The sequence below is a fragment of the Odontomachus brunneus genome, unplaced genomic scaffold (genome assembly GCF_010583005.1).
Source record: "Odontomachus brunneus isolate Ranch 3 - 2012 unplaced genomic scaffold, Obru_v1 Obru_scaffold_011, whole genome shotgun sequence".
Classification (NCBI taxonomy): domain Eukaryota; kingdom Metazoa; phylum Arthropoda; class Insecta; order Hymenoptera; family Formicidae; genus Odontomachus; species Odontomachus brunneus.
Window position 1 is genome coordinate 762,129 of NW_022639461.1, and position 7,625 is coordinate 769,753.

A 7,625-nucleotide genomic window follows, 5' to 3' on the forward strand; every position below is an offset into this window, starting at 1 on the left:
CTCTCTCTCTCTCTCTCTCTCTCTCTCTCTCTCTCTCTCTTTCCCTCCCATTCTTCCTCGCGGAGGGGCGTTAGAGGATGGAACAATCCGAGGTGGTGCACGATCGCGAAAATTCAGCGCGTTGGATGCGCCTTATCTCGACCGAAGAACGTGCATATCTGGTAGGCGGTCAGATAAGGATGATCCACCGAACCCACCACCTACGGAGCGCAAGCAGTCGGCGCAGAAAATTATGTGTGCCTCCGTAAAAGCGCCATGCCCTCGTCCACAAACATTGCCAAGCCCCTCGGCGAAGGGAGAAAGCTCGTAAGGTTGCAAGAGAGAAAGAAAGAGAGAAAGAGAGAGGATGAGAGAGGGTAAGGAAAACGGAGGATAGCCGGGTCGACGTCGTTTCCTTCCGTGAATCTCGCTTTTACACCCGCTGTATCAAGAGGGTAACTAATCTTCTTTTATAGCGGTGCTCGGAATTAGTTGCTCTTTCGAGGCGATTTTTGAACGTCGCGCCTACCGTGTTTTCCTCTTCGCCGTGTCAGCAAGAAAATTTAAGGACAACGGGAGCGTCAGGTGTCTCGTCGTTGAGGCGCGAACGACAACGAGGGAATCTCGAGGGCATCACGTCCATACTGATATTCCAAGCGCGTTGTTTCACGCAGCTGCTGCCCATTGTTAGATTTTGCGGGCAGCTTCCCGTAAAGTTGCGAAGGGCGCGCGCACGCATCGAGCCGATTCGTCAGTGTCGATGGCTGGGCAACGCACGTTTATCGCGTCGCCGATAAATTACCAAGGACAGCCAGATATAAACGTTACGGTCCATTAACCGGAAACTCGCCGCGTAATGCTCGTCTCCGCGTAACGTTAATTTCAACGCGCGCGAGCGAGCGAGCGGGCGAGTGGCAGCGCACGTTGTACGCGGAAATGGAAATGCAGTTTTATTACAAAGGTACAAAACCACTCACCAGGGACAAGAAACGAATTCAGCGCGCTTCGCTTCGGGCGCTCATCCCGTCCTTTTCTCACGACCGGCCGGTAAACGCGCATTTTTCTCGTCGTAAAATTAACTCTCTTTTCCTCTCTCCCTCCCTCTCACCCCGGCTCCTGCTCCTTCTCCTCGTCCTCCGCCCGCTCACCTCCGCCCTTCTCCTCTGTCCCGATGAAAAAGGTTATTCGTATCAGGGGGCGCGTACCCTTTTCCGCCGCAGATTACTTCAAAGCAAATATTCTCCGCGCGTTCAAAGGAATTACAAGGATATAACTGAATCCGTCGAATTTTTGCGTCGCGGTTTTGAAGCAAGATTGCCGCGTGATACGAGCAAAACGACGAGCATGCTTGCGCGCATTGTACTAAAGCGAACGAGAAAATAGGGAAAAAAAAACGGGGAAAAAGAAGTAAAAAGAAACGAGCTTAATATATTATCGTTATTGTCTGGCGCGTGTGAATCCCCCGCAATCTGCGTAGCAATCAGAATTATAGTATTGGTTTTCTCGTGCGCGTGAAGATTGAAAATTCCATCCACCGCGCGCCACCGAGATGTATCCGAAAAAAATTGGCAATTATTTAAAAATCACGGTATCCGAGCTGTACGGCGGGTTGTTTTACGCGTAATTCTGCGTTTCTGTGCGATCCGATTTTCACGGAGATAGTTAAAGCGCTAATGGCAAGTATCTTATCTGTTCCCCACGCCAAAAGTAACTGTCTGAGTAAAAATTAGTCGAGACAGGTCTTAAATATATCCTAGCCAATGATGAGACTCGAAATATATTTGAGGATCCATAGGACCCAGATATGGCCAGAGTAGGCAAATCCTGAATAGAATTTCACAAATAGGAATAGGTTATGAATTGATGCTTGACGTTGGATGCCCCAAACGAGGCTTGTACTAATAAGATTCGGTCAAGGGCAAGTCAGTTAATTGCTGAAGTAGTTTCAGTGAAGAAACGATTATTGATTGATAGTTAAATGTACGAGAAATTATAATAAACATGCTAAAAAAGGATTTAATTTATTATATCTTAAATAAATACGTCAAGAGATAAGGACTTCAATTTTTTCAGTTGTGATCTAGTTAAGCATATGTCAAAATGGGGGCTGGTCAGATTTACAAACCTAGGTGCTAATTTGTAAAAGCGTTACATCCCTGTGTAAGGTCTTTGTAGGGCCTTGATAGAAGGGGATAAAATTTGTCTTTTTAAAGCCCTTTTTAATCCTCGTTTTATATTTATCCAGGATCGAATATTTATTCAGAGGATATCTCGCGGCCAGTTCTCCGACCACAGTTGCGGTTCTCCCGAAATTATGGTAAAATCTGATACGAGTTGAAATGATAGCGACGGAATCGTCGGAAATGATACCTGCGGCCGAATGATTTTATCTCCTGACGACGGAGAAGGGCCGATATCGTATTTACCTCTGGTTTGTGCGTCGGCTTAATGCCGCGTTGATATTCGAAATAATAGCGAGTCCCTGGCATAAACGTAGTCTCCGTACATGTAACACGGCGCCCATGTAAGCGTTTAGATTTACTGTTTCCACTAGCCGGCTACCAGCGAACATGAGCTTATACCAACGTCGAGGCATTATATACCCACCAAACGGACCGATCCACCATATTGTATCCTGCTGTCATTTATTAAATGTACACGAAGCCTTGTAACCGAAGCCGGTAAATTCACCGTTGGATAGTGCGTTTTTGTGGTTTTTTAATAATTTATTCATTCATTCTCCCGAAGATAATTTAATTCGCTTCAATTGAGAGGATTCAGTTAACATGGCTCCTGTATTTCTCACATTTTCACCTGCAACTAAAAAGACAATAACATCTCGTTCAAGGAAGAAATACCTTCGTGTCAGTCAGCGAATCTGCAGGCACGTGGAGTGCCTCGTATACAATCCTCGTTACAATAGTAATTAAAATATTCCGTATACTTGGCACACGCGATTCGCGAAAAACGCGTGTTCTTTTAACAATTTAATTGGTTCCGTTTGCATCAAACACAAAGTCCCGTAGTCCCGACGTAATCTCGACGGTCTTTACGCTATTGTCCCATACACCCACACCATTAACAAGTTTCGAGCTTCTTAGTCGCCCGTGCACGACCCTCTCTCTGAAGAGCGTCGTGGTCCTGCGCCACTTCAATCCACAAAGACAGCCCACGAACGTCTCGAAACCGCCAATTAAGTTAGTTACCAAAATCAAGAACTCGAAAGAAGTGGTTTGCCGTGACAAAGAACGAATCACGCGACTTTATCGACGCTTCGCGTCTCCGCGAGCCTCGAGATCGGGAACACCTCAAATAGATCGGAAAATCACGAGAGTAAGATAGGTAGATGAAAGATAGAGATAGGTCGCGCCCACGACTGCTTCCTCGTGCGAAAAATAAATGGACCCTTCCCCTATCTCACAACTATTGCTTTCGACGTCTCCGCCGCGACGGTCGATCTGCGCGGAACGTCGCCGCAGCCCTCGTCGCGATCCTCACGACATTGTCTCGCGCCGTTGACCGTCGGGCGAGTTTCGGACTTCTCGGTCGCTGAAAGGAAAGTCAAAGACGTCCCCGGTGCGTCCGCTTGCCGGTACTCGAAAGCCGCCAATTAAGTCGAAAGGGGAAAGTCCAAGTTCCGGCGATCGCGAGCGGGCGAGCGAGCGCGCGTACCGCTGCGGTTCGTTTGCTACCATCAGAGCGCAACCGAGAAAATGCACTTTGACCTGAATCGGCGCGGGAGACGCATACCCGGTGTCTCTTGTGTACTCGAAATCGAAGTTCGCTGGCCCGCGGTCGCCGGTCGCGGCGAACTCCGGAGATTGTGTCCGCTCCGCTCCTTCGCGACGAACCTGACGAGAGACAGACGAAAGGGAGGAAGGGAGATTTGCCTCGGCAGGGCCAAACAAGTTGAATGCTGCTGGACAACTTTCGAATAGGGTGGCGAGCTCACCGCAGCACGGATGCGGCTACACGTGCCGGTCCCTCTTTGAGAGAAAGACCGGAGGGTGCGCGCGCGCGATCGTGTCCGCATGATAAAGAATTATGTTGCGTTTTGAAAGGAAAGAGCCGAATCTAATCGCATTACGTTTTCGCTAAGAGCCGACAGGAAAAATATGGAGACCTTTCGCAGAGAACCGCGAAACACGCAAAGGCATTTTTCGTTTTTTAAAAAATGAAAATCATCTTATAATTGTGATACTTGCAGTCAGAAGAATTGTTTGCAAGGACGTACGCAAAATGTTTTTTTTTTAGAACAGAAATCGAAATAAAAATCAGATATTTACTTATTTGATTTACGCGGAAATATACGAGTCCATATTTTAATCCATTATAAATTTTTAAATTGCAAATCCTGTACGCCCCTTGATGATTATTCAAGAACGACTTTGAAGAACGTTTGCCGAGGAGATATAACGTCTGCAAGGTAAAATATGAAAAATTACAGATACCACGACAAGTATACCACGACAAGATACTACGACAAATATAGCCCAGTTGCACTAGTTTGCAGCTGTTGCACATGCAACTACGTATACAGAACGGTGTTTCGCCGCGTTCTGCCGCACGAAGCCTCCAAAGTCAGATCACGATTTGCCTTTGGCTCCTGCCAAGCCTTAAGAAGATTATTCAGCAGGTGTGTATTTTCAGGACGCCCAAGGGGCGTATTTTAACGCATCAAAGGAGCTCTACTCATAAATTCACTACTTGTCGAATGAAATTACGTTTCTATATTTACTTCACTATCTAAATAATAAACGTTAATTTGAAACTAATTTCATGATGTTAACCTCGTCACCTTTCATTCAGTATAATGCTTATAGCATAAAACAACAGTTTCTGGCCTATGATCTACCAAAAACGATGAAGTGAATGTTATTCTTTCTTTTATCATTTCTATCTGCATTCTATCCGCATTTCCTAATATATAACATTTATAACGATCATTTTTTTATTTGGCTACTATTACCTTTTATGAAGTTACACTTATATAACGGTAATCTATACTGCTCCTATCATGGAGTTATATGTGCAAAATAGCGATATTCGGTATTAAATTTCTCACGAACAGGAAAATCGTATGAAACTTTAACTACGAATGGCTTTGCTGCGGTAAATGTTATGTTAAATTTCTGCATAATTTTAAGCATTTTGGTTTGAATGAATGAACTTCTTAAGCGAGGAGAAGGCAGAGTTTTTCGAATCCTACCATCGCAAAAGAGCGATATCCTTCGTTAAAAGTAATACGACGATCACTCGATTCGGTCGTATTTTCGAGAGCCTCTCGCGCGAGGCGCGGTAACTGAGAATTCTCGTCGTCATCATAAGACGATCTGTTACCGAATCGCAGGAGCTTAGCGGAGAAATAAGCTCCATCGGCACAGACGCTGAGCCTCTTAGCTCTTGGCTCGAATGAGGGTGAAAGAGGACTAATTTGTCTGCCCGTGCAAGGAGAATTAGGCGAGAGGGGCGAGAAGACTGGCGGTTATGGGTCACGCTCGGGTGTGCAATACATCTGAAAACCAGCCGTCCATTCCGCGGAGTACGAGCGCGCCCGTTGTTTCCACGATCATCATAATCCACCCCTCGACGTTGTTTTCGCACGGGTTCACGCCAGATTCCGGCGACCGAGGCGGATTAAGGATTTTCCGCTCCCTCTCGTGGCCTGCCGCCGACTACTGCTCTCGTCGTCGGTGACAGAAAAAAAAGAACGACCCAATTCGAGGGTTTTTCTGGTTTTAGAGGGCAGCTTTTGCAGCTCGTTGCACAGCAGTGAGTAAAGTAACGGTAACGCAGTCGTGCAACAAATAGCGGTAATGGTATTGTTCGTCGTGCTTCCGTGAAATGGCATACGAACGTTCGCGGTACATTCCATTTATATGTGTACACATTGGCGCGGGTTTGTTCCTCGTATTTCAGCAATTAGCATATAGTCTTCCTCTCCGGTGTATGAAAATATTTTATGTACGGAGTGCTTCAGAATTTATAGGCAGAGACTTTTCAAGATAACAAAGGGAATTCACTGAAACAAGGGAAGAAATTCTAAGACATTCGAAAGATAAAATGTTTTGGTTGCAACATTACAGTATCATTGCAATGTATATGGGTATCTGGACTTGGGTATCCGACTGCTCGTGTACAGGAAGAACTCGCTAAACCGAGTAGGAAAATCCTTTAAATTCAGACATTATGTATATACGGACTAGAGTAAAGGTCTCGTCATATTATTTTTCTTTTAAAAACTGCACTTTATACCAACTAAAATCATAAAACTGACGCTGTGCGTTACAAATCCAGACCAAGGTTTTCCATTGGTTTTTAACATAGATTAATATACACTTTCACGTAATCACAAAAACCGATGTTTATTTGTACTTATATAATTACGTTACTTGATCCTTACTTCACTTTATAATTTACCTCATTTCTGAAGAACACAACAGGGACTGGATTTAAATGCGATAAGATAGAATTTATTAAATTAAATAGAAAAATCTTAAATCAAGCAAGCTCACAAGTTATACTTCCAAATTGTGCGAACACTTGCTACTATAAATGTCTGTTTCATTACGACAGATTTATTCTTTTTGTTTATAAAAATGGAGCATATATATCTTTCGTTATATGTGCTACATGTAATTCCAATTCTGAATCACTTCGCGTTACACGGTTGATGAAATTATCAATATAGAATTTATAATTAATTGCCCATCGCGGATTATATAGATCATCTAAAGCGCGAACGTGAAATTATATAAACTCGAGATTGGAAAAAGTTAATTAATGTTAGCACAGTCTATTTTTTGCAAACATTTAAATTAGCGAGCACATCTAAATTTATATATATACAGGGTGTCTCACAATCACCATAAGATATTTTAATAGCGTATTCTGAAGATAAAGTAAAAAATCCTAATACAAAAATGTCGAGGCTACAATAGTTTTTGAATGATAACCGATCAAAGATTATCGTAGAATTATAATATCGCGTAGCATTCGCGCGCTCAAGCCCATAGTTATACAGCATGCACATCGTTTTATCATTTGTTATCGACTTCACAGTTAATATTAGTTTTTACTATATAGCTGATTCCTGAAAACATTAATAATTATTATTGTTATTATTATAATTATTAAATTTAATAGTTTTACACTTAAAACAAGAATTTTTGCGTTTTTGACAAGAAAAGTAATCATGGAAAATAATTTATTATTATTTTTATATTTTTCACGTTTTATGAGGAGTGAAATCGTATCAATCGTATTTTTCATGATTACTTTTTATGTAAAAACGCATAAAATCCTTGTTTCTCAAATGTGAAACTATTAAATTTAATAATTCTAGTAATAATAATTATTAATGTTTTTAGGAATCAGCTGTGTAGTAAAAATTAATATTAACTGTAAAGTCGATAACAAATAATAAAATGATGTGCATGCCTGAGCGTGTGAATTCTACGCGATATTAATCTTTAATCGGTTATAATTTAAAAACTATTGTAGCCTCGACATTTTTGTATTAGAATTTTCAATTCTAACTTCAGAATATGCTATTAAAATATCTTACGGTGGTTGTGAGACACCCTGTATATATATATATATATATATATATATATATATATATATATATATATATATATATATAT

The 7,625-nt window shown here is 42.2% G+C and overlaps 1 protein-coding gene across 7 annotated transcripts in view; it reads right to left on the reverse strand.

Annotated features, from left to right (window-relative positions):
* The window catches only part of LOC116840737, a 371,839-nt gene that overhangs the window by 156,803 nt on the left and 207,411 nt on the right, over window positions 1–7,625 (reverse strand). The gene's annotated exons all lie outside the window — the stretch shown is intronic.